General features: G+C 43.2%; 1 long non-coding RNA gene across 2 annotated transcripts in view; it reads right to left on the bottom strand.

Annotated features, from left to right (window-relative positions):
• Positions 1-20736: 20736 nt before the first annotated feature.
• The window catches only part of LOC135056526 (uncharacterized), a 95432-nt gene continuing 89287 nt past the window's right edge, over positions 20737-26881 (bottom strand). Inside the window, exons 5-7 of one of the 2 annotated variants that reach the window (XR_010244003.1) lie at positions 24686-24917; positions 21875-21936; positions 20737-21049 (exon numbers count right to left, since the gene is read on the bottom strand). This is a non-coding gene — a long non-coding RNA (uncharacterized LOC135056526). The remainder of the gene's footprint in view (positions 21050-21874; positions 21937-24685; positions 24918-26881) is intronic. The other variant, XR_010244004.1, reaches the window with a different exon arrangement.

Here is a 26881-nt window from a genome sequence, read left to right on the forward strand (position 1 = left end):
AGTTGCTAGTTAACTTTTATTTAATATAATATATCCGTTCACTTCTCTCTGCTATATCCGTTCTCTGCCTGAAAAAAAAAACGATACACAGCACAGTCAGTCACACAGTGTGACTCAGTCTGTGTGCACTCAGCTCAGCCCAGTGTGCTGCACAGTCATCAATGTATAAATTAAAAGCTTATAATTAATTGTGGGGGAGACTGGGGAGCACTGCAGGTTGTTAGCAGGAGCCAGGAGTACAATTATATTAATTAACAGTGCACACTTTTGCTGCAGGAGTGGTGACCAGTGCCTGACCACCAGTATAGTATTGTTGTATACTACTAATATCTCTTTAAATATCAACCAGTCTATATTAGCAGCAGACACAGTACAGTGCGGTAGTTCACGGCTGTGGCTACCTCTGTGTCGGCACACGGCAGGCAGTCCGTCCGACCAGAATTGTATTATTTATTATTATATACCTACCACCTAACCGTGGTTTTTTTTTCATTCTTTATACCGTCATAGTGTCATCCTAATTGTTACGAGTATACTACTATCTCTTTATCAACCAGTGTACAGTGCGGTAGTTCACGGCTGTGGCTACCTCTGTGTCGGCACACGGCAGGCAGTCCGTCCGACCAGAATTGTATTATTTATTATTATATACCTACCACCTAACCGTGGTTTTTTTTTCATTCTTTATACCGTCATAGTGTCATCCTAATTGTTACGAGTATACTACTATCTCTTTATCAACCAGTGTACAGTGCGGTAGTTCACGGCTGTGGCTACCTCTGTGTCGGCACACGGCAGGCAGTCCGTCCGACCAGAATTGTATTATTTATTATTATATACCTACCACCTAACCGTGGTTTTTTTTTCATTCTTTATACCGTCATAGTGTCATCCTAATTGTTACGAGTATACTACTATCTCTTTATCAACCAGTGTACAGTGCGGTAGTTCACGGCTGTGGCTACCTCTGTGTCGGCACACGGCAGGCAGTCCGTCCGACCAGAATTGTATTATTTATTATTATATACCTACCACCTAACCGTGGTTTTTTTTTCATTCTTTATACCGTCATAGTGTCATCCTAATTGTTACGAGTATACTACTATCTCTTTATCAACCAGTGTACAGTGCGGTAGTTCACGGCTGTGGCTACCTCTGTGTCGGCACACGGCAGGCAGTCCGTCCGACCAGAATTGTATTATTTATTATTATATACCTACCACCTAACCGTGGTTTTTTTTTCATTCTTTATACCGTCATAGTGTCATCCTAATTGTTACGAGTATACTACTATCTCTTTATCAACCAGTGTACAGTGCGGTAGTTCACGGCTGTGGCTACCTCTGTGTCGGCACACGGCAGGCAGTCCGTCCGACCAGAATTGTATTATTTATTATTATATACCTACCACCTAACCGTGGTTTTTTTTTCATTCTTTATACCGTCATAGTGTCATCCTAATTGTTACGAGTATACTACTATCTCTTTATCAACCAGTGTACAGTGCGGTAGTTCACGGCTGTGGCTACCTCTGTGTCGGCACACGGCAGGCAGTCCGTCCGACCAGAATTGTATTATTTATTATTATATACCTACCACCTAACCGTGGTTTTTTTTTCATTCTTTATACCGTCATAGTGTCATCCTAATTGTTACGAGTATACTACTATCTCTTTATCAACCAGTGTACAGTGCGGTAGTTCACGGCTGTGGCTACCTCTGTGTCGGCACACGGCAGGCAGTCCGTCCGACCAGAATTGTATTATTTATTATTATATACCTACCACCTAACCGTGGTTTTTTTTTCATTCTTTATACCGTCATAGTGTCATCCTAATTGTTACGAGTATACTACTATCTCTTTATCAACCAGTGTACAGTGCGGTAGTTCACGGCTGTGGCTACCTCTGTGTCGGCACACGGCAGGCAGTCCGTCCGACCAGAATTGTATTATTTATTATTATATACCTACCACCTAACCGTGGTTTTTTTTTCATTCTTTATACCGTCATAGTGTCATCCTAATTGTTACGAGTATACTACTATCTCTTTATCAACCAGTGTACAGTGCGGTAGTTCACGGCTGTGGCTACCTCTGTGTCGGCACACGGCAGGCAGTCCGTCCGACCAGAATTGTATTATTTATTATTATATACCTACCACCTAACCGTGGTTTTTTTTTCATTCTTTATACCGTCATAGTGTCATCCTAATTGTTACGAGTATACTACTATCTCTTTATCAACCAGTGTACAGTGCGGTAGTTCACGGCTGTGGCTACCTCTGTGTCGGCACACGGCAGGCAGTCCGTCCGACCAGAATTGTATTATTTATTATTATATACCTACCACCTAACCGTGGTTTTTTTTTTCATTCTTTATACCGTCATAGTGTCATCCTAATTGTTACGAGTATACTACTATCTCTTTATCAACCAGTGTACAGTGCGGTAGTTCACGGCTGTGGCTACCTCTGTGTCGGCACACGGCAGGCAGTCCGTCCGACCAGAATTGTATTATTTATTATTATATACCTACCACCTAACCGTGGTTTTTTTTTCATTCTTTATACCGTCATAGTGTCATCCTAATTGTTACGAGTATACTACTATCTCTTTATCAACCAGTGTACAGTGCGGTAGTTCACGGCTGTGGCTACCTCTGTGTCGGCACACGGCAGGCAGTCCGTCCGACCAGAATTGTATTATTTATTATTATATACCTACCACCTAACCGTGGTTTTTTTTTCATTCTTTATACCGTCATAGTGTCATCCTAATTGTTACGAGTATACTACTATCTCTTTATCAACCAGTGTACAGTGCGGTTTTTTTATACCGTGGTTTTTTTATACCGTGGTTTTTTTATACCGTGGTTTTTTTATACCGTGGTTTTTTTATACCACCTAACCGTGGCAGTCCGTCCATAATTGTATATATAGTATACTAGTATCCAATCCATCCATCTCCATTGTTTACCTGAGGTGCCTTTTAGTTCTGCCTATAAAATATGGAGAACAAAAAAGTTGAGGTTCCAAAATTAGGGAAAGATCAAGATCCACTTCCACCTCGTGCTGAAGCTGCTGCCACTAGTCATGGCCGAGACGATGAAATGCCAGCAACGTCGTCTGCCAAGGCCGATGCCCAATGTCATAGTACAGAGCATGTCAAATCCAAAACACCAAATATCAGAAAAAAAAAGACTCCAAAACCTAAAATAAAATTGTCGGAGGAGAAGCGTAAACTTGCCAATATGCCATTTACCACACGGAGTGGCAAGGAACGGCTGAGGCCCTGGCCTATGTTCATGGCTAGTGGTTCAGCTTCACATGAGGATGGAAGCACTCAGCCTCTCGCTAGAAAAATGAAACGACTCAAGCTGGCAAAAGCACAGCAAAGAACTGTGCGTTCTTCGAAATCCCAAATCCACAAGGAGAGTCCAATTGTGTCGGTTGCGATGCCTGACCTTCCCAACACTGGATGTGAAGAGCATGCGCCTTCCACCATTTGCACGCCCCCTGCAAGTGCTGGAAGGAGCACCCGCAGTCCAGTTCCTGATAGTGAGATTGAAGATGTCAGTGTTGAAGTCCACCAGGATGCGGAGGATATGGGTGTTGCTGGCGCTGGGGAGGAAATTGACCAGGAGGATTCTGATGGTGAGGTGGTTTGTTTAAGTCAGGCACCCGGGGAGACACCTGTTGTCCGTGGGAGGAATATGGCCGTTGACATGCCAGGAGAAAATACCAAAAAAATCAGCTCTTCGGTGTGGAGGTATTTCACCAGAAATGCGGACAACAGGTGTCAAGCCGTGTGCTCCCTTTGTCAAGCTGTAATAAGTAGGGGTAAGGACGTTAACCACCTCGGAACATCCTCCCTTATACGTCACCTGCAGCGCATTCATAATAAGTCAGTGACAAGTTCAAAAACTTTGGGTGACAGCGGAAGCACTCCACTGACCAGTAAATCCCTTCCTCTTGTAACCAAGCTCACGCAAACCACCCCACCAACTCCCTCAGTGTCAATTTCCTCCTTCCCCAGGAATGCCAATAGTCCTGCAGGCCATGTCACTGGCAATTCTGACGAGTCCTCTCCTGCCTGGGATTCCTCCGATGCATCCTTGCGTGTAACGCCTACTGCTGCTGGCGCTGCTGTTGTTGCTGCTGGGAGTCGATGGTCATCCCAGAGGGGAAGTCGTAAGACCACTTTTACTACTTCCACCAAGCAATTGACTGTCCAACAGTCATTTGCGAGGAAGATTAAATATCACAGCAGTCATCCTACTGCAAAGCGGATAACTGAGGCCTTGACATCCTGGGTGGTGAGAAACGTGGTTCCGGTATCCATCATTACTGCAGAGCCAACTAGAGACTTGTTGGAGGTACTGTGTCCCCGGTACCAAATACCATCTAGGTTCCATTTCTCTAGGGTTGCGATACCGAAAATGTACACAGACCTCAGAAAAAGAGTCACCAGTGTCCTAAAAAATGCAGCTGTACCCAATGTCCACTTAACCACGGACATGTGGACAAGTGGAGCAGGGCAGGGTCAGGACTATATGACTGTGACAGCCCACTGGGTAGATGTATGGACTCCCGCCGCAAGAACAGCAGCGGCGGCACCAGTAGCAGCATCTCGCAAACGCCAACTCGTTCCTAGGCAGGCTACGCTTTGTATCACCGGTTTCCAGAATACGCACACAGCTGAAAACCTCTTACGGCAACTGAGGAAGATCATCGCGGAATGGCTTACCCCAATTGGACTCTCCTGTGGATTTGTGGCATCGGACAACGCCAGCAATATTGTGCGTGCATTACATCTGGGCAAATTCCAGCACGTCCCATGTTTTGCACATACCTTGAATTTGGTGGTGCAGAATTTTTTAAAAAACGACAGGGGCGTGCAAGAGATGCTGGCGGTGGCCAGAAAAATTGCGGGACACTTTCGGCGTACAGGCAGCACGTACAGAAGACTGGAGCACCACCAAAAACGCCTGAACCTGCCCTGCCATCATCTGAAGCAGGAGGTGGTAACGAGGTGGAATTCAACCCTCTATATGCTTCAGAGGTTGGAGGAGCAGCAAAAGGCCATTCAAGCCTATACAACTGACCACGATATAGGAGGTGGAATGCACCTGTCTCAAGCGCAGTGGAGAATGATTTCAACGTTGTGCAAAGTTCTGATGCCCTTTGAACTTGCCACACGTGAAGTCAGTTCAGACACTGCCAGCCTGAGTCAGGTCATTCCCCTCATCAGGCTTTTGCAGAAGAAGCTGGAGACATTGAAGGAGGAGCTAAGACAGAGCGATTCCGCTAGGCATGTGGGACTTGTGGATGGAGCCCTTAATTCGCTTAACAAGGATTCACGGGTGGTCAATCTGTTGAAATCAGAGCACTACATTTTGGCCACCGTGCTCGATCCTAGATTTAAAACCTACCTTGGATCTCTCTTTCCGGCGCACACAAGTCTGCTGGGTTTAAAAGACCTGCTGGTGAGAAAATTGTCAAGTCAAGCGGAACGCGACCTGTCAACATCTCCTCCTTCACATTCTCCCGCAACTGGGGGTGCGAGGAAAAGGCTCAGAATTCCGAGCCCACCCGCTGGCGGTGATGCAGGGCAGTCTGGAGCGACTGCTGATGCTGACATCTGGTCCGGACTGAAGGACCTGACAACCATTACGGACATGTCGTCTACTGTCACTGCATATGATTCTATCACCATTGATAGAATGGTGGAGGATTATATGAGTGACCGCATCCAAGTAGGCACGTCACACAGTCCGTACTTATACTGGCAGGAAAAAGAGGCAATTTGGAGGCCCTTGCACAAACTGGCTTTATTCTACCTAAGTTGCCCTCCCACAAGTGTGTACTCCGAAAGAGTGTTTAGTGCCGCCGCTCACCTTGTCAGCAATCGGCGTACGAGGTTACATCCAGAAAATGTGGAGAAGATGATGTTCATTAAAATGAATTATAATCAATTCCTCCGCGGAGACATTGACCAGCAGCAATTGCCTCCACAAAGTACACAGGGAGCTGACATGGTGGATTCCAGTGGGGACGAATTGATAATCTGTGAGGAGGGGGATGTACACGGTGATATATCGGAGGATGATGATGAGGTGGACATCTTGCCTCTGTAGAGCCAGTTTGTGCAAGGAGAGATTAATTGCTTCTTTTTGGGTGGGGGTCCAAACCAACCCGTCATTTCAGTCACAGTCGTGTGGCAGACCCTGTCACTGAAATGATGGGTTGGTTAAAGTGTGCATGTCCTGTTTTGTTTATAGTTACAACATAAGGGTGGGTGGGAAGGGCCCAAGGACAATTCCATCTTGCACCTCTTTTTTCTTTTATTTTTCTTTGCGTCATGTGCTGTTTGGGGAGGGTTTTTTGGAAGGGACATCCTGCGTGACACTGCAGTGCCACTCCTAGATGGGCCCGGTGTTTGTGTCGGCCACTAGGGTCGCTTATCTTTCTCACACAGTCAGCTACCTCATTGCGCCTCTTTTTTTCTTTGCGTCATGTGCTGTTTGGGGAGGGTTTTTTGGAAGGGACATCCTGCGTGACACTGCAGTGCCACTCCTAGATGGGCCCGGTGTTTGTGTCGGCCACTAGGGTCGCTTATCTTTCTCACACACACAGTCAGCTACCTCATTGTGCCTCTTTTTTTCTTTGCGTCATGTGCTGTTTGGGGAGGGTTTTTTGGAAGGGACATCCTGCGTGACACTGCAGTGCCACTCCTAGATGGGCCCGGTGTTTGTGTCGGCCACTAGGGTCGCTTATCTTTCTCACACACACAGTCAGCTACCTCATTGTGCCTCTTTTTTTCTTTGCGTCATGTGCTGTTTGGGGAGGGTTTTTTGGAAGGGACATCCTGCGTGACACTGCAGTGCCACTCCTAGATGGGCCCGGTGTTTGTGTCGGCCACTAGGGTCGCTTATCTTTCTCACACACACAGTCAGCTACCTCATTGTGCCTCTTTTTTTCTTTGCGTCATGTGCTGTTTGGGGAGGGTTTTTTGGAAGGGACATCCTGCGTGACACTGCAGTGCCACTCCTAGATGGGCCCGGTGTTTGTGTCGGCCACTAGGGTCGCTTATCTTTCTCACACAGTCAGCTACCTCATTGTGCCTCTTTTTTTCTTTGCGTCATGTGCTGTTTGGGGAGGGTTTTTTGGAAGGGACATCCTGCGTGACACTGCAGTGCCACTCCTAGATGGGCCCGGTGTTTGTGTCGGCCACTAGGGTCGCTTATCTTTCTCACACAGTCAGCTACCTCATTGCGCCTCTTTTTTTCTTTGCGTCATGTGCTGTTTGGGGAGGGTTTTTTGGAAGGGACATCCTGCGTGACACTGCAGTGCCACTCCTAGATGGGCACGGTGTTTGTGTCGGCCACTAGGGTCGCTTATCTTTCTCACACACACAGTCAGCTACCTCATTGTGCCTCTTTTTTTCTTTGCGTCATGTGCTGTTTGGGGAGGGTTTTTTGGAAGGGACATCCTGCGTGACACTGCAGTGCCACTCCTAGATGGGCACGGTGTTTGTGTCGGCCACTAGGGTCGCTTATCTTACTCACACAGCGACCTCGGTGCAAATTTTAGGACTAAAAATAATATTGTGAGGTGTGAGGTGTTCAGAATAGGCTGAAAATGAGTGGAAATTATGTTTTTTGAGGTTAATAATACTTTGGGATTAAAATTACCCCCAAATTCTATGATTTAAGCTGTTTTTTAGTGTTTTTTGAAAAAAACACCCGAATCCAAAACACACCCGAATCCGACAAAAAAAACCCGGTGAGGTTTTGCCAAAACACGGTCGAACCCAAAACACGGCCGCGGAACCGAACCCAAAACCAAAACACAAAACCCGAAAAATTTCCGGCGCTCATCACTACAAAACACCTTATCTTGATCTCCTTCCTGAGCTGACTGACCACCCCTCCCCTTCCCTGGGAAAAAAGGTGAGCTCACTCTGTACAGGTTCAATTCTCAGTTCTGGCTGGAAAGCCAAGTTTTCCACAGCAGCCCATGACACCTTTCCCAGCCTGACATTAACTCCCAGACTCGACTCACATCCTGTCTGCTAGCTCTCGTCACTGTGATTGTAGCTCTGAGAGTCAAAGGAGAGGTGTCTCCTATCAATTCAGCTTTGAAAGGCACATTCTCTGTGGAGCTCTCAGTGAGGGGACTGGACCCCTGCTGGGTGTCTGTGTTTGTGTGCCTGCTTGAAGGGAGGGGGGCTAGGGGGTAGCTGCAGTTTCTGACTTCTCCCTGTGCTGGGAGCAATCAGTGACAGCAGCTGCCCACACAGACCCTTCTTCTGATTCTCCCCTGGAAGCACCCCTAACTGGCATATCAGCCATGTATACCGGACCCACCGGGTCACACCTTACACAAGGTACAACATTTCCCACATTGGTACAAGACAATACATTATCCATATCGACACCGTTATCTCGACCTGGTGGATCTTCACGTGGTACCTGGAAAATAACATGAGCATTTTCAACACTACATGGGATCATTTCTGCTTTCCTACAATTAGGCAACTGCTTAATATCGGGATCCCATGGTTCCTGGGAAGGAATGTGGTTATCCGAGCAAGTTGACAACATAGCATTTATCAAATCAGGCACATTACTATCATTCTTCACGTTTACCCCTTTCTGGACGGGCCTCCTGCAGTGGCAAACGCAGGATTTCTAGAGAGGGGTTTCCAAATGCAATCCACTATCTCCCACTCTGCGGAACATGGAATACACTTAATATTTAACACTATATATGGTCTATAGTATAGGCTGTATCAAACATATTTAATATAAATAAGATAACGTAAGTGGTCAGGAAAAGGTTAAACATACCATAATAAATAAATACACAAACATAAAAGAACCAGTACTCAGGGCCGGCTCTACCATTAGGCAGCTTTAGGCGGCTGCCTAGGGGCACCAGCTCCTGGAGGGCGCCACTGAATTCATCTAGCTGAAAACTGAAGGATGACTCTGTATGCGGCCTCCTCCTTTTACACTGCGCTGGCTGCTGCTGCGGGTCTAATCAGGTGCAGCTACCACTATCAGGCTGTACCACATAATGCTTCAGCGCTTCCTCTGTGCCGACATGAGTAACATCAAGTCATGTGAAGGCACATAGGATGCGAATGTAACTATGGCTCCTGAGGGGCACCCCCACGGCTGCTCCTCATAGCCCTGATGCACCTCCTGCAGGGGGGTTGCAGGTTAGGGGGCACCGGGTTGAAGCTTTGCCTAGGGTGCATAGAGACCTTGCACCGGCCCTGCCAGTACTGCACTTTCTAAGCACACATTCTCCCACCTCATGGTAAGGCTCCTGTCTCTTCTTCATGTTAGCTACTCTCTGGTCCAGTGCACTGATTGAGGCCTCAGAAGCAGAAGAAGCTTCTACCCAGGACATGTGCAGCAGCAGCTTAAACTGCATGATGTGGCGGCAGCTCTAGTAATTGTATTATATACCATTGCAATTGTCAGAATTTGACCCACTTGCCAAGAGGAGGGGGAGTTTCCAGGCAACCGGAACCCCCCCCCCTGCGTTTGCCTATGTCCTGGGGTACCTGAGGGGAAGCGAGGTCAGCAGGAATCCTAGCAACAGGACATTCCTTATTGTCAGTCCCATACTCTGCCCGCATTCCACCCAGATCTGTCCCCTTTGTGCAATCAGTGTCCCCTGGCCCCATGTCACGACCCAACATCAATGGAAGAACAGGGTTAACATCTAGCACAGTAACATGAATGACATCACCAGCAGTACACCTACCACTATTAGGTGATGGTAACTCATTCCCGACAAAATTAGGGCTTCCGTTTAACTACACATAGGGACAAGAATTAACAATGATACCTGTCTCCTTCTCACCTTCCCCTATCTCAATCCTGTCATTGGTCTTCTGACCAGTGCCAAGATTCCGGTATCGGTATTCCATCTGCTAGCATCCCGAACGCCGCTATGGTGACGGGATCCCCAATAAATACAGTAAGTCTTGAATAGATACAGTTCAAGTACTGTAAAAGCCAAATAAAGACTTTAAAAATAACATACAGGTAAGAGTGTATAATGTACAAATTATTTGTTTCACATGAATTCAGTATTTCCCTGACATATGTGTTTCCTTATTATACAATGTTTATTCACTAGGAAGTCCATGCCAGGATAACTTTCACTGCCCCAAGACACTGAAGTGCTGCAATGGTGCCTGTGACAGTGACTGCGTCATTCAGCCTAACATAATGTTTAAAAACTAAAAAGATATCTCGTTCTATAGGTACAATATAACAAATATATCAACTAATAGCATAGCACCTAGAGGGAGTAAACCTATTTTCTGCTTGCCTGCTGTGATATATTATATTGCACAAAGGGTTTGGAAATCGGATTGTATTATGGATCACATAACCACATGGCTGATACTGTCATCATAAGTGCAGAGTAACAAGGTTTAGGTTCTGTTTGGCACCACATGTGGGTAACCAGTTGTACGACATGCAAACCTTTGGCATTTGGACAAAGTATCCAGATCCATTCCGGAAGACACTTGGGCTTGTTAGTAGTAGTGTAGCAAGGAGTCAGGGTGCCTACACTGAGCACATGCTATGGCACCTCCCATACCATACTGAAGCGTGTCTTATTTGTAGCAAAGAGTAATAAATGCCATCAACTTGGGGATAAGTTGAACTAGATGATCTCTAGGTGAGTTTCCATCATAGTTTACCACAGTTATATTTTTATTATTATTATTATTATTATTATTATTATTATTATCAAAATTAGGCTACCGATAATGAAAGCAATGTGATTGCATTAGCGATCACTTAACTTTTACACATCACGAGGACGGGCTTCATTGGGATCTTTTGTTTTTTATTACAGCAGTAAGAAATTATAATTATCAGGTCTAAAAACCAATAATTATTAAATATGCCCATTAGCGTACAATGTGATTTTTAATTTGGAATAGAGAACATATATTTGCTCCATAGTCAGATACGTCCAAGAGATAATGATGGAATAGCAAGGGCGCTGTAAGCTAGTAATGCTCCAAGATCCAGATATTGATTCTAGCATAAATGAACTCTTAAATAATTGCCAGAATGTACTTGGAGGCATGGGGCCTAAATCAGAACTGATCGGTGCTGTGCGTTTTCGCACAGCAGCTGATCAGGTCTGAACTGTGCATGCGCCGTTGCCGCAGTGCACCGGCGCATGCCAGACAATCGACGGCTGTCTCAGCCCTGTGATCGCCTCTGTCTGATTGACAGGCAGAGGCGGTCGCCGGGCGTGCTGGCAGCATTTGGCTGCCGTTTAGGGGGGCGCGGTCCGGGCAACGCTGGCGTGCCTGGACCATTGGGGGGCGGACTGCAGCGGCTGCATAACGTCACAGGAGCTGTGCTGGCAGGGAGCTACTCCTACAGTACAAAAGCATCGCCACTGTGCATTGCTTTTGTACTTGTGCGGGGGAATCGGGCCTGACATGTGGGTCGGACTAGACCTGTGCTGAGCGTCCCCCCGCATGTCTACGATCAGCTCCGAATTAGGCCCATGGTCCCATCAGGTTCTTTGCAAGTTTAGTTCATAAAGATCAGCTAGAATTCCAGGTACAGAAAAACTGCATATAGTATATCCTCAATATTCTCCATAAAGAAGAATATAATGATAAGAATAATTAAAACATAATGGTGATCATATTCGCTATTGAAAAGGTGCTAAAAACAGTTTTGTAAATTGTTGTAGCTGAATTTTTGATCAAGCTACTCAATTCTATTTAAGCAAGAAAAAAAAGGGCATTTGTTTTCCCCAGCACCCTGAATCATAACCGTAACCAGATATAAATTCCACATGATAATAGAATTCAGAGATCTTCGTTACACATATTTGCGCAAATGTGTGAATAAGCCCCAAAGCCGCATCATTAGTATTTAGGAAGCCGAAGCTATAGAGAAAGTGATACAAAAATGAAATGCAATTTAAATAGAGAAATAGTGTTAAAAAATTAATAAGTGAAAAGTGTTAATAGAATGTAAAGGTATGCCACACTAAGGACATCCAGCTTAGCCAGTCCAGAGGCACCACACCTCACACCTCCATTACCCCAATCTGGGTCTAAGATTAACCAGTTTTGGGGCTTATTCACACATTTGCGCAAATATGTGTAATGAAGATCTCTGAATTCTATTATCATGTGGAATTTATATCTGGTTACGGTTATCATTCAGGGTGCTGGGGGAAACAAATGCCCTTTTTTTCTTGCTTAGAAATACCCCTCCCTTTCGAGCACCTGAATGATATCACTAAGCTAATTGAGCATCTACCAATATATATGTTTGTTGTGAGAGGCAGAGAGGTTCCTGCATTAGGAGGAGGTGCAGGCCCTGACATCCCACATGGAGCATTATGGGGTAGCTCCAAGGTAGGTAGCTCTTAGCTTAGACATATTGCAGTAAGGAGCCATTATCATGTGGCTCCTTGCTGGTTAATCTTAGACCCAGATTGGGGTAATGGAGGTGAGAGGTGTGGTGCCTCTGGACTGGCTGAGCTGGATGGCCTTAGTGTGGCATACCTTTACATTCTATTAACACTTTTCACTTATTAATTTTTTAACACTATTTCTCTATTTTAATTACATTTCATTTTTGTATCACTTTCTCTATAGCTTCGGCTTTCTATATACTAATTTATTAACACTACAGTTTTTTCACTGGTATGCTACGCTGGGCTTTCTGGCTTATGCTGGTGTTTTGGGGTGCCACACCCTGCACCTAGATATAGCGCTAGGGACCCCAAATATACAGAGATGCCTTGATGCGGCTTTGGGGCTTATTCACACATTTGCGCAAATATGTGTAACGAAGATCTCTGAATTCTATTATTATGTGGAATTTATATCTGGTTACGGTTATCATTCAGGGTGCTGGGGGAAACAAATGCTCTTTTTTTCTTGCTTAGAAATACCCCTCCCTTTCGAGCACCTGAATGATATCACTAAGCTAATTGAGCATCTACCAATATATATTTCAATTCTATTTAACAATGTTTTTGCCGTGTCCTCTTCATTTAGTGTTGTGTTTTTATTTCTAGAAAAAGAAAAACAAAATAGCGATGACTGACTGCAGGCCTTTCACTGGTGATCTCTCTTCCTAGGCTAGAAATAAGCAGAATAAAATATAGTTAAACAATATCTGTTGTTACTGTTATTTTTATACCTCTAACTCAAATTACATTCATATATCCCTGCCTTTGAACTATATGAGTATGCAGGTAGGATTGTTTCAGTATGCAGGTAGGAGTATTTGAGTACACAGGTACAGTTTTTGGGGTTTATTTACTAAAGGTTGATTTCTTTCAATTTGTATCCATTTGAAATTGATAAAAATCATGTTTCCAAGGCTAAAACACACATTCACTAACATTTAGGGTGGTATTCAAATGATAGATCACACCCAATCTCCTTTCTAAAGTGATCCCCGTTCTCGTGCATATCGTGCCCATAGTAATCAGGATTAGCTGCATAAATGGTTGGGTGCCTCGCTAACTGGAGGGTAGCGAGCTGAAATGATGATACCATACCCATCAGCAGAAACAAAACGGGTGTGGAAGGGGGTGAAAAGAATTGAATACCGCTCTTTGAAATTAATATAGAAAATCATCTATTAGTAAATGTGTGTGTTAAGAACCCTGAAATCCAACATCGCTTGAGATCGAATTTTATTGATTGGAAATTGATACAAATCTATGTAAATTACCGTTTAGTTAAAAAATCCCTCTGAGTATGCAGGTAGACTACAAACACAAGACATTTTTTATTTATTTCAAACTGTTTTTCTTTGTTCCAGCCTCTGTTTGGCTTTTTCAGGTTACTGAATATTTTAAATACAATTATTTTATTTGATTTAAGCTCACCCTTTTCTCTTTTGTTAAATGTATATTCATATATGTAATTGAAGTTTATATGTGTCCTAGGAGTGTGATAAGTTGAGTGAAGATTTCCTCAGTCTTGATACTGCAGTGCTTCCACCTGGATCAATCTATATAGGGCTCGCAACACTGAGAAATTAATACACCAGTGGTCAACCTGATATAACTCCTACCTGGCTTACAGTGATGTAGCAATAGCCCCCGCAAGCCCATGGGGGCTCGGAGATGCTCGGTGGCTTGTGGGCACCGGGGTTCTACGGGGGCTATTGCTACACCACTGCATGGATCTGGAGTTACTTGCCTGTGGTCCCATCGCACCTGCCCCCATTTAAACTTTGTGTGGGGGGAGCGGGTGCCTAATTTATAATTCCGCCATTGCTGGCTTACACAAAACATAGAGGATGATAAGGATACAAACTGGGATCAGCCATCATAGCACAATTATTATGAGCTGGAAAAATGTAACCAAGTTGAGTAATGTCTCAAAGACAGTAAGAGCAACATGACATGCATGCAGTATTCAGAATGAATACAAATGTAACCCTGATTTAGGGTTTAAACAACACTTATACTGAGGTAGTTATAATATGGTGACTAAAATGGAATATAAGCATGTATATTATTCATATAAAAGTTAATGGATGTTGTAATACTGTATGCATGTTTTGAGGTAAATAATACAGTTCACATATATGTAATTGTATGTACATTGATGTAAATGTAGTGGTGAATACAATTAAGGCTTATTTTATGGTTTCACAGTGTATCTAAAGGGTTAATGTCCTTGTGCTCCTAACTGTCAGTCACCTAGTGGGGTGATTGCCAGTGGGCGGGGCATCACCTCAGAGTGGGTCATGTGACTACTGGAGAGGGGTGGAGAGGTGCTGTGAGTGTAGCTGAGGGAGAGACTGCATATCCCTTGGTGAGATGACATAGTTTTTTGCTGCTCCGGCCGTCGCCCGCATTAGAGCTGAGCGGTATACATTGCGGCGGCCGGAGGGGGCTTAGTGTGTGTAGCCAGAACAGGGCTTCCTTACTGTAAAGGTGGTGACAGCAGCATTGAGACTCAGCACTGTTCATAGAACCCGGCATCAGCGCTAGTCAACTCACCCAGCAGTATTGGAAGGGCGCACCAATGACAGGGAGACAGAGAGGGTTCCTTCCTACCTATTACCGGCACAGACTCTGACAGCCACAACAAAGAAGCCAGGACCAGCAGCAGAGGCTCCATTCTGATTCTGTGTGGCTGTAAGTGTAAGGGAGGAGTCGGGGGAGCAGCCTGCAGCAGCATCACTAGATCATAGAAGTGTGAGTGTATAATCCAGCCATTTATATTACCCCTACACTAAGCACAGCAAGCCATAGGTGACTATGGTACATAGTCAATTTCATATTGGGACTAAGGACTCCAGGGCTAGGCCGCAATAATGGCTATTAAGCAGGAGGACAGTAATGGGTCACAGTAGTCAGAGTGACCTATAATTACAGTTCCATGTATAACTTAATCATAGTGCTAAGGAGAAGGTAGAAAGCACTGGGTATATATATATATATAACAGGAGGAGTGGAGTGAAACTTGAACTGTTTAACGCTTCATAAATACAGTTTTAAAGCTCCCCCATATATCAGCATCACATCAGTCAAAGGAGAGCCAGAGACATTGTTCCGCAGCGCTAAATAGAAAGTAACACCCAAAAGCTGCCACCTAATGTGTGTATTTATGCCCCTGAATTAGCAGAATTAGAGTCAAGGACATTAAAGGTAGCCATACTACAGTGACATTGGATGAATGTTAAAGCCTCTTAGCCACAAAGGATTAGAATATCATCCCGATTCAAGGACTAGCTTGTGGCACTTTAATACAACTGTGTTATATGTATATTCGTGAACCCGTAAGAAGGACAGACACGTAAGAGACTATTAGTTATAAAGTTAAAGGATTTGAGCTCGCTGTGACTATGATAAGAGAAACCATCTCTTGCAGATATATTTAATATAGACTCATCCTAAGAGACAACAATAATTTGAGGCATACAGGAATCGAAAAGCTATATATGCTCTGAAATATAGAAAGCATCAGCTACTTCAAATGGACAGAAGGACGCAGCATAACAAAGGTTTATCATAACAGCTTCTTAGGAGTTTAGTTTAATACTGGACAACTACGGTAACATTTTTACTGAGGAAAGGATACAGATTCCTTGGTAATCAACTGTTGATGTTACTATCTATGAGCTAAATAGGTACTTTCTGTTATCTGCCAAGGAGGAACTATAAGTAACCTTATAGGAGAAAGTAATCGCTACCATAAGTAGACTGAGCCAAACATCTTTCTCTTTAACTGAAGGGAGAACTGATAGTTGATACTAAAACATAGTGTCAGACATTCTGTATTAACTGCTGTTATTTTTAGGAAGTTTATGGGCCCTTATAGTGCACTATCATATTAAGAGTACCCGGGTCACTCTAACACCTAAGGGTGTCTTGAAAAGAAAAAGGATTTGTTGTATTGCATGCAGGTACTGTGTATAGGCCTAATTGACAGGGGTTTAGCATGGATTAATGACTTAAAGGGGAATGTGTATGTAATTGATGAAATGTTAATGTATACTTAATCCATTTGGTACTGGTCATTAAAGTGTTATACTTGCCATGTGTGTCTGGTCCGTCTGGAAGTTGATCTGAAGATCCTGGAAGAAAGAGACAGGTATATTAGATAATATATCTATGATATAAGGGAATCATCCCCTAAGGATAGAGATCAGGCTTACTCAAGCAAGCCTTAACGGTAGTTAAATACTACACATAGCTTGAGTGGAGGCACAACTATTAGGTAACCATCCCTTAATAGAATACATAGACAGCTCTCGTTCAAGGTATTGAGGGTAGGGTTACATTTGGAGGCACCGCGTGAGATAGAAGTTACACTCAGGCCCTGTTACACCACAAGTGTCAGCTGCCATTAATTATTATTGATAAAGTCCTCACATCCCTAAAAATAAAATACAAATATGGGAAAGAAGCAAAGGAACAGGGAGAAGGTTGGACATAAAGCAATTGCTGTATCAGTTGGGAGAGTTGAAGCCAATAGAGAATGTAAAAGTATGGACAAACAAGAGTACCATAAGGGACCAGGCTTAAAGGAAGAGGTGACATGCAAGTTTGTGGGAACTTTTGTAAATAACCTAGGTGTGAAAAATGAAAAAATATTAGATGTCCCTGTAGAGTTGGAGAAGAGAAAGAAAAAATCAAAGGACAAGAAAGTCAGACTTGATCCCCACCTAAAGGATAGTGAGGGAGGTGTTAGTGACAACCTTGCTCATACTTTGGTCGCTAACATGGATTATGGAATGATAGGAGATAAGAATGTTCTACCACTGAAAGAGAGAGTTCCAGGGGAAGTGAAGATAGATGTAGGTATACAGAAATTAGAAACTGTGCTAAAGCAAATAGCTGAGGATTATAAGAAACATGGACAATTAGTATTAGCTCTGCCAAAAGATCAACAGAAGGACCTGCTTTCCCTGTTTCCAACTTCCATTGAGGAACCAACAAGAAGAGATAGCCCAGTGGATCTACAGACCCCGATAGAGGTGATAAAACATATAGCACTGGACAGGTCTAAACATATTTATCAGTTGTTGGAGGTTCTAGATGAAACCCGATGGAAGCTAAAAGAAGAACAGATGTTTAACACCAAAATTGATGAGAGGAACAAAGAGCTTGAAAGAGAACTTTGGTTTATACAGAGAGAGATGGAAACCATGGCATCTGATGAAAGACAAACCAGAGTGGATCAGGAGCAACAAAAGTTGATAATGTACCAGCAGCAGGAAGACAATATTCATTCTCTGGAATCAAAAATAACTGAGTTGTCTGAATTATTGGAAGTGGGTAAAGAAACTGAAAAGGAGGATCATATTCGTCTGAATGAAATGAAAGAAAGACTGTCTCAGCTAGAATCTGAGAATAAAATACTCAAGGATGCCAACTTTCTAAACAACTGTCCTGAAGACCGTATCCATGAATTTTCTATGCGACCGGATACTAAGGACATAGCATTACAGACTGAGGTAGTGGATGGTATATTGCTGAGACAATCTTCTATGAATAAAGTTGATAGTAAAGGGACACAGTATATGTCTCTTAAAATGACTGGCACAGTAATATGGTTCCATGTGAAGAAAGGCTATGGCTTCATTAAAAGGCATGACACCGGAGAAGACATATTTGTACATTGGACATCCATAACGAAGAATAACCCCCTAAAACTGTTGTACAGTGTAGGAGATGGAGAGAAAGTAGAATTTGAAGTGTTGGAAGGGGAAAAGGGTGTACATGCAGCAAATGTGACTGGCATAGGTGGAGTACCAGTGAAAGGGAGTCGATTTGCTCCAAACCGACGAGGATCATACAGTTATTGTTATCAACCACGAGAAAAAGCGGTTGATGAAGGAAGTGCATATTCAGAACAAAGGCAAGGGAGAGATCCAGCTCCATGTCATCCTTCTACAACCTTACATTACCGACCTCTCTCGAGATTCAATGGTAGAGTAAATCAGTCCCAGGATCAAGAAACTGAAAATTCAGATGCTAAAGACTTGATAACTTTAGAAGCTTCGTCAGAGAAAGAAACTAGTCTCAGTGACAATCGTAGTGAGGTACATGATAACTTTACCCTTAGCACAATCTCTTAAATCTTCCATCCGAAGTCCAGTACTAAAAGAATTCAATAAATCAGGTGTAGAAGAGCAAGGGAAACCAGCACGATCAGAGAACACTATCCCTGGGAGGCATGAAGGCTATGCAGTTCCATCCCTCCCTATTTGGCCAACAGTTAAAATGGTTGAGATGAGGTGGCTTGCTAATGGATGTGAATGAATATATACTATTTTAGCAAAGTGAGTAAGGTAGATGGTGCATTGGCACCTAAAGATGTTAAACAGTGACAATGCACCAGGGGGAGAAATGTAACCCTGATTTAGGGTTTAAACAACACTTATACTGAGGTAGTTATAATATGGTGACTAAAATGGAGTATAAGCATATATATTATTCATATAAAAGTTAATGGATGTTGTAATACTGTATGCATGTTTTGAGGTAAATAATACAGTTCACATATATGTAATTGTATGTACATTGATGTAAATGTAGTGGTGAATACAATTAAGGCTTATTTTATGGTTTCACAGTGTATCTAAAGGGTTAATGTCCTTGTGCTCCTAACTGTCAATCACCTAGTGGGGTGATTGCCAGTGGGCGGGGCATCACCTCAGAGTGGGTCATGTGACTACTGGAGAGGGGTGGAGAGGTGCTGTGAGTGTAGCTGAGGGAGAGACTGCATATCCCTTGGTGAGAGGACATAGTTTTTTGCTGCTCCGGCCGTCGCCCGCATTAGAGCTGAGCGGTATACATTGCGGTGGCCGGAGGGGGCTTAGTGTGTGTAGCCAGAACAGGGCTTCCTTACTGTAAAGGTGGTGACAGCAGCATTGAGACTCAGCACTGTTCATAGAACCCGGCATCAGCGCTAGTCAACTCACCCAGCAGTATTGGAAGGGCGCACCAATGACAGGGAGACAGAGAGGGTTCCTTCCTACCTATTACCGGCACAGACTCTGACAGCCACAACAAAGAAGCCAGGACCAGCAGCAGAGGCTCCATTCTGTGTGGCTGTAAGTGTAAGGGAGGAGTCGGGGGAGCAGCCTGCAGCAGCATCACTAGATCATAGAAGTGTGAGTGTATAATCCAGCCATTTATATTACCCCTACACTAAGCACAGCAAGCCATAGGTGACTATGGTACATAGTCAATTTCATATTGGGACTAAGGACTCCAGGGCTTGGCCGCAATAATGGCTATTAAGCAGGAGGACAGTAATGGGTCACAGTAGTCAGAGTGACCTATAATTACAGTTCCATGTATAACTTAATCATAGTGCTAAGGAGAAGGTAGAAAGCACTGGGTATATATATATATATAACAGGAGGAGTGGAGTGAAACTTGAACTGTTTAACGCTTCATAAATACAGTTTTAAAGCTCCCCCATATATCAGCATCACATCAGTCAAAGGAGAGCCAGAGACATTGTTCCGCAGCGCTAAATAGAAAGTAACACCCAAAAGCTGCCACCTAATGTGTGTATTTATGCCCCTGAATTAGCAGAATTAGAGTCAAGGACATTAAAGGTAGCCATACTACAGTGACATTGGATGAATGTTAAAGCCTCTTAGCCACAAAGGATTAGAATATCATCCCGATTCAAGGACTAGCTTGTGGCACTTTAATACAACTGTGTTATATGTATATTCGTGAACCCGTAAGAAGGACTGACATGTAAGAGACTATTAGTTATAAAGTTAAAGGATTTGAGCTCGCTGTGACTATGATAAGAGAAACCATCTCTTGCAGATATATTTAATATAGACTCATCCTAAGAGACAACAATAATTTGAGGCATACAGGAATCGAAAAGCTATATATGCTCTGAAATATAGAAAGCATCAGCTACTTCAAATGGACAGAAGGACGCAGCATAACAAAGGTTTATCATAACAGCTTCTTAGGAGTTTAGTTTAATACTGGACAACTACGGTAACATTTTTACTGAGGAAAGGATACAGATTCCTTGGTAATCAACTGTTGATGTTACTATCTATGAGCTAAATAGGTACTTTCTGTTATCTGCCAAGGAGGAACTATAAGTAACCTTATAGGAGAAAGTAATCGCTACCATAAGTAGACTGAGCCAAACATCTTTCTCTTTAACTGAAGGGAGAACTGATAGTTGATACTAAAACATAGTGTCAGACATTCTGTATTAACTGCTGTTATTTTTAGGAAGTTTATGGGCCCTTATAGTGCACTATCATATTAAGAGTACCCGGGTCACTCTAACACCTAAGGGTGTCTTGAAAAGAAAAAGGATTTGTTGTATTGCATGCAGGTACTGTGTATAGGCCTAATTGACAGGGGTTTAGCATGGATTAATGACTTAAAGGGGAATGTGTATGTAATTGATGAAATGTTAATGTATACTTAATCCATTTGGTACTGGTCATTAAAGTGTTATACTTGCCATGTGTGTCTGGTCCGTCTGGAAGTTGATCTGAAGATCCTGGAAGAAAGAGACAGGTATATTAGATAATATATCTATGATATAAGGGAATCATCCCCTAAGGATAGAGATCAGGCTTACTCAAGCAAGCCTTAACGGTAGTTAAATACTACACATAGCTTGAGTGGAGGCACAACTATTAGGTAACCATCCCTTAATAGAATACATAGACAGCTCTCGTTCAAGGTATTGAGGGTAGGGTTACATTTGGAGGCACCGCGTGAGATAGAAGTTACACTCAGGCCCTGTTACACCACAAGTGTCAGCTGCCATTAATTATTATTGATAAAGTCCTCACATCCCTAAAAATAAAATACAAATATGGGAAAGAAGCAAAGGAACAGGGAGAAGGTTGGACATAAAGCAATTGCTGTATCAGTTGGGAGAGTTGAAGCCAATAGAGAATGTAAAAGTATGGACAAACAAGAGTACCATAAGGGACCAGGCTTAAAGGAAGAGGTGACATGCAAGTTTGTGGGAACTTTTGTAGATAACCTAGGTGTGAAAAATGAAAAAATATTAGATGTCCCTGTAGAGTTGGAGAAGAGAAAGAAAAAATCAAAGGACAAGAAAGTCAGACTTGATCCCCACCTAAAGGATAGTTAGGGAGGTGTTAGTGACAACCTTGCTCATACTTTGGTCGCTAACATGGATTATGGAATGATAGGAGATAAGAATGTTCTACCACTGAAAGAGAGAGTTCCAGGGGAAGTGAAGATAGATGTAGGTATACAGAAATTAGAAACTGTGCTAAAGCAAATAGCTGAGGATTATAAGAAACATGGACAATTAGTATTAGCTCTGCCAAAAGATCAACAGAAGGACCTGCTTTCCCTGTTTCCAACTTCCATTGAGGAACCAACAAGAAGAGATAGCCCAGTGGATTTCTAGAAAAAGAAAAACAAAATAGCGATGACTGACTGCAGGCCTTTCACTGGTGATCTCTCTTCCTAGGCTAGAAATAAGCAGAATAAAATATAGTTAAACAATATCTGTTGTTACTGTTATTTTTATACCTCTAACTCAAATTACATTCATATATCCCTGCCTTTGAACTATATGAGTATGCAGGTAGGATTGTTTCAGTATGCAGGTAGGAGTATTTGAGTACACAGGTACAGTTTTTGGGGTTTATTTACTAAAGGTTGATTTCTTTCAATTTGTATCCATTTGAAATTGATAAAAATCATGTTTCCAAGGCTAAAACACACATTCACTAACATTTAGGGTGGTATTCAAATGATAGATCACACCCAATCTCCTTTCTAAAGTGATCCCCGTTCTCGTGCATATCGTGCCCATAGTAATCAGGATTAGCTGCATAAATGGTTGGGTGCCTCGCTAACTGGAGGGTAGCGAGCTGAAATGATGATACCATACCCATCAGCAGAAACAAAACGGGTGTGGAAGGGGGTGAAAAGAATTGAATACCGCTCTTTGAAATTAATATAGAAAATCATCTATTAGTAAATGTGTGTGTTAAGAACCCTGAAATCCAACATCGCTTGAGATCGAATTTTATTGATTGGAAATTGATACAAATCTATGTAAATTACCGTTTAGTTAAAAAATCCCTCTGAGTATGCAGGTAGACTACAAACACAAGACATTTTTTATTTATTTCAAACTGTTTTTCTTTGTTCCAGCCTCTGTTTGGCTTTTTCAGGTTACTGAATATTTTAAATACAATTATTTTATTTGATTTAAGCTCACCCTTTTCTCTTTTGTTAAATGTATATTCATATATGTAATTGAAGTTTATATGTGTCCTAGGAGTGTGATAAGTTGAGTGAAGATTTCCTCAGTCTTGATACTGCAGTGCTTCCACCTGGATCAATCTATATAGGGCTCGCAACACTGAGAAATTAATACACCAGTGGTCAACCTGATATAACTCCTACCTGGCTTACAGTGATGTAGCAATAGCCCCCGCAAGCCCATGGGGGCTCGGAGATGCTCGGTGGCTTGTGGGCACCGGGGTTCTACGGGGGCTATTGCTACACCACTGCATGGATCTGGAGTTACTTGCCTGTGGTCCCATCGCACCTGCCCCCATTTAAACTTTGTGTGGGGGGAGCGGGTGCCTAATTTATAATTCCGCCATTGCTGGCTTACACAAAACATAGAGGATGATAAGGATACAAACTGGGATCAGCCATCATAGCACAATTATTATGAGCTGGAAAAATGTAATAAAGTTGAGTAATGTCTCAAAGACAGTAAGAGCAACATGACATGCATGCAGTATTCAGAATGAATACAAATGATGTGTAAATAAATTAAACGTGAATAGATACTGTCAGTGATGGACTGGGGAATGAAGGCAAGAGCCCATGCTTAATTGGTGTGTTCATCCACCAAAGGTGGTGTTGCAAGCTAAAAAAAAAGACTTGACTAAGCTTCAGGCAAATCTTGGTGTAGTGTTTTATATAGAAGTAAACCAGGTCCCCATGTTTAGTGGTGGGCCTGCTCTACCAGGTAACTGACACTCTAAAAACAATGTATAATTTGAGTGCACAATCTGGAACCTGACCCCGAGAGTCAGTGCAGTCCACCCAGGAATTGCCCTGTACCCAGGTGTGCCAGTCTAACCGTGGTTCCTGTGACATTATGCCTGTTAGCTCTGTGGGCTAAATTAATAAGCCACCGCTTCTCTGCATCTTTAAGCAGGAGCATTTACATGGCAATACTATTCAAAGCAAAACATGGCGTGCTCTGCTTTCAACAGTATTGCCATTTAAATGTCATCCTTAAACCTACCAAGAAATAGAGTTTTGGAACTTCAAACTTCAAATTCAGAGTAGAAACATGCTCCAAACTTCCCTTAACATTCAATGAGTTCTATTAACTCAATCATGATTGGGGGAGAATCAATTGTTTAGGGCACCCATTATTATTAAACTTGTTGCACCCAAAAGCACCGAGTTTAGCTGCACAAAGGGGGTAATTCAGACCTGATCGCTCACTAGCATTTTTTCAGAACTGCGATCAGGTCAGAACTGCGCATGCGTATGCACCGCAATGCGCAGGGGCGTCGCACAGGTATAAAGCTGTTCATTGCTCTGCAATGGGTTTGTGCAATTCTTTGTACAGGCAATCGCAAGGTGATTGATAGGAAGAATGCGTTTGTGGGTGTCAACTGAACATTTTCTGAGAGTGGTTGGAAAAACACAGACGTTCAAGCGTTTGCATGGTGGATGTCTGACATAAATTCTGGTCCAGGACAGGCTAAAGTGATTTTGAAGTCCTGGGCTACTCAGAAACTGCACAAAATGTTTTTGTACCGCTCAGCTGCACATGCGATCGCACACTTGCACAGCTAAAATACACTCACCGGTGGGCGGCGACTATGTGAACGCAGGACTGCAAAAAACAGCTAGCGAGCGATCAGGTCTGAATTACCCCCCAAGTGGCTAAATCTGTCTAAACTGATGGGCATGGCGTTAAAATTGCTGTTTGGGTACCCAAAAAGACAAACGTTTTGTCATATTTCTGCTCGCTACACCAGGAGGCTACAAACGGAAATCTGGACAATCAATTGGAGCAACAATTGAGATGCTCTGTCTGGTGCCCATTAATTATCAGTCACCCCCTAAAATACAATTGAAATGCCTCCATGGATCCGCACAGACTCACTTCTCTCTTGGCTGTGGTCTCTTTTCCAACATGGCACTACTCTGCCTTTCCATGAAGCTGGTCCTATCCCATTTTCTCCAACAAGGTAACCAGAATTATTGTTGGCTTTAGATCAGTGGTTCTCCTCTCCAATCCTCAAGAAACCAAGACTGGCATGTTTTGAGGTTTTCCATCTTGGCAACAAGTGGAATATTTACTGATCCAGTCCAGATCAATTCAGCTGTGCATGTACCTGTATAAGGGAAACCATAATGTGTGAGCTATTGGGGGTACTTGAGAACCAGAGTTGAAAACCCTCTTCTAGATTTACATACTTTCCAATGTTTGTCTGTGATTCTCAATTTATGGAGGAACAAACCAGAGTGTGAACTAATGTCCTATAACTCATGTTCATCCACTTCTACATTTAGTCCACTTATAACCCTTTTCCACCAAAATCCTAGGTCTGACCCATGATTTGGAACACGGTTCCAAGCCATGTCAGGCCTGGGATTTACCCTGTTTCCACTGCGGCGCCAACCTGGGATATACCTGGGTCGGTGCCATTTACACTACACCCGGATGCAGTGACAGCGCTTAGAGATAACGTCATCTCCAAGCACTGCAAAACTCCCAGTACAGCACACCGGCTGACCAGCCAATGGGTGTGGGGTGCATTCGGAAGGATGCTGCCACATTGGAGACAATCAGGGAGAAATTACAGAGTCCATTCATGGTAAGCGGGGATGGGGTAAAATCCAGAACAGTCTAGACCAGTGTTTCCCAACCTCAGTCCTCAAGGCACACCAACAGCTCTGGTCTTAGTGATATCCAGGCTTGAACACAGGTGACTTAATTAGTACCTCAGTTATTTTGATTTAACCATCTGTGCTGAAGCCGGGATATCACTAAAACCTGCACTGTTGGTGTGCCTTGAGGACCGCGGTTGGGAATGCCTGGTCTAGACCATACGGGGAGGCCGTAGTCTCTTCCTCCCCCGGTGATGGCTGTCATTGGTGATGGGTTTTTAAGCCAATCACTACACTCTAAACAGGTTACCCGGGTTGGATGACCCAGGTAACCCATTTCCACTGCAGCTCACCTGGTTCTTTCCTGGTAAAAATGTACCCAGGAAGGTTTCCACTGACAAGAATCCCGGTTTGGTGCACATTCATGTTCAAAAACCTGTGATGTTCATGTCAGTGGAAAAGGGGTATTATTTCTTTATTTTTGGCTTTGTTATACAGTAGGTACAGTGTGAGTATTTACAAATGTAGATGTTTTGTTATTATTATATATTTTGAGAACACAGGCATTGATTAGATACAATATTATTTTCTTAACCTATTAAAACCTAGAACCCGAAAATGTATATTTTCAAAATATTAATTGATAAACCTACTCAGACAAATATTCTGAACATGACTATGTCAATATTTTTACAAATCAGGCCCCAGTTATAAAATTATTAAGTGTCCTATTCATAGGACATTGGTTCTATATTTACACTGCTAAAAAAATAAAGGGAACACTAAAATAACACATCCTAGATCTGTATGAATGAAATATTCTTATTAAATACTTTGTTCTTTACATAGTTGAATGTGCTGACAACAAAATCACACAAAAATTATCAATGGAAATCAAATTTATTAACCCATGGAGGTCTGGTTTTGGAGTCACACTCAAAATTAAAGTGGAAAAACACACTACAGGCTGATCCAACTTTGATGTAATGTCCTTAAAACAAGTCAAAATGAGGCTCAGTAGTGTGTGTGTGGCCTCCACATGCCTGTATGACCTCCCTACAATGCCTGGGCATGTTCCTGATGAGGTGGCGGATGGTCTCCTGAGGGATCTCCTCCCAGACCTGGACTAAAGCATCCGCCAACTCCTAGACAGTCTGTGGTGCAACGTGGCGTTGGTGGATGGAGCGAGACATGATGTCCCAGATGTGCTCAATTGGATTCAGGTCTGGGGAACGGACGGGCCAGTCCATAGCATCAATGCCTTCGTCTTGCAGGAACTGCTGACACTCCAGCCACACGAGGTCTAGCATTATTTTGCATTAGGAGGAACCCAGGGCCAACCGCACCAGCATATGGTCTCACAAGGGGTCTGAGTATCTAATCTCGGTACCTAATGGCAGTCAGGCTACCTCTGGCGAGCACATGGAGGGCTGTGCGGCCCCCCAAAGAAATGCCACCCCACACCATT

The sequence above is a fragment of the Pseudophryne corroboree genome, chromosome 3 (genome assembly GCF_028390025.1).
Source record: "Pseudophryne corroboree isolate aPseCor3 chromosome 3, aPseCor3.hap2, whole genome shotgun sequence".
Classification (NCBI taxonomy): Eukaryota; Metazoa; Chordata; class Amphibia; order Anura; family Myobatrachidae; genus Pseudophryne; species Pseudophryne corroboree.